Raw genomic sequence first — 1,421 nt, 5'->3', positions numbered from 1 at the left:
GCGGGACAACGCGCAGAGGGAGGGAGTTAAGCCTTTATAATGATACGTAAAAAAAGAGTCCAAGAGCCGCCCTCTGACGAGTTACAGTGTGAAGAGGTGCTCTCCAAACCACTACTGCCACTTTAAACATATCTGCTATGAAAACAGTCTCGGCGCTTCTGTAAGGTGTTTTCCTAATAGTGCGTTTCTTGAGTGCTAAATGGCAATTATTTTTACGCTTGAAGCCGTGCTTGGCCTGTTCAGTGTTGATAATATAATGGCAATAGTAATTATTATTGGAAAACTTCAAACGAGTTACTTTAATACGTTTTTTTCTATGCGGTTTTATTAATAAAGCCTACCTCCTGCTCTCAACTATGTCATATGCTATGCAGACGTCGCATCGTTATATATAGCAGACACACGTTTAAGCAATCAGACTGTTAGACTGTAAAGTGAAAGCATGGGCGTTGTAACAAAAAAAAAAATCTTTGACATATTAATTCAGTCTTCTCCCTTCTGTGATGAGTGGAGTGACTCAGTTCAAGAATGAGTCAAAGTGTTTGTCATGGGTTCTCTGGAATATTGTCACTGGACTGTGCCAAAAAAAGTATTTTCTCAAGCAATCAACAGAGTGAGCAATTACGGCATGGCAGCTTTCACTTGGTTTTAGTATGCCATTTTTATGACACTGAGGATGGAATTCTAAATAGTTACTGCTGGTACTTTAAAGCAAAGCTTTGTTAGAGTATGTTTCTTTATCTGTCACGCCTATCAAAATGTCAATAGCCAAATGCCTGTGTAGAGATTTATCAGTGAGTCAAACTGAAAGTCTGCCTTTTGTTACATAGATTTTGTCTGATAAGAAACTTATGTGTAAGAATGGTTGTGTAATTAGCAAGGGTGGGATCTTTTGCAAAGTTATTTACATTGTTTTAAGTGTGATTTTAGAATGACCTATTGACGTTTAATGCTATTTCCTGTTGGCGTCCTCTGTGATTATTTGAGGGTTTTTTTCCTGGTGGTCATTCAGGACGGTTTTAGTGCTGTGATATTTTTATCCATGACTTCCTTAGCAGTAAACATACAAACAATAACTGTGTGCTGTCCTATTTCAAAAGAGCATTCTTGTCCTGTATTAGGACTGTCTTCTTAAAGCCGACCATTAATTTTCATTTTAGTTTATTTCAAACTGTTATTTTTTCAGTTGTTTTGACAGACTGACAAAAAGCTTCATGAATCTTGGATTTATCATGCTTTTCTGTCCTCATCTAACAATAAGCAAAATAAGGCTTTTTTCATGGTGGCTTCAGTGCAAACTGTCGCTGTAGGTGTTTTGAAGGGAAACTTGGATGTCTACTTAGTCCTTGCCAAAAGAAAAGTGCCAAAACCTTATTAAAAAAACACCAGAGTAATTAAAAAATGGCGGCTAGCCTCGTACA

This window comes from Pelmatolapia mariae, linkage group LG7 (assembly GCF_036321145.2).
Source record: "Pelmatolapia mariae isolate MD_Pm_ZW linkage group LG7, Pm_UMD_F_2, whole genome shotgun sequence".
NCBI classification, from domain to species: Eukaryota; Metazoa; Chordata; class Actinopteri; order Cichliformes; family Cichlidae; genus Pelmatolapia; species Pelmatolapia mariae.
Note: the sequence above shows the minus strand (reverse complement) of the source record.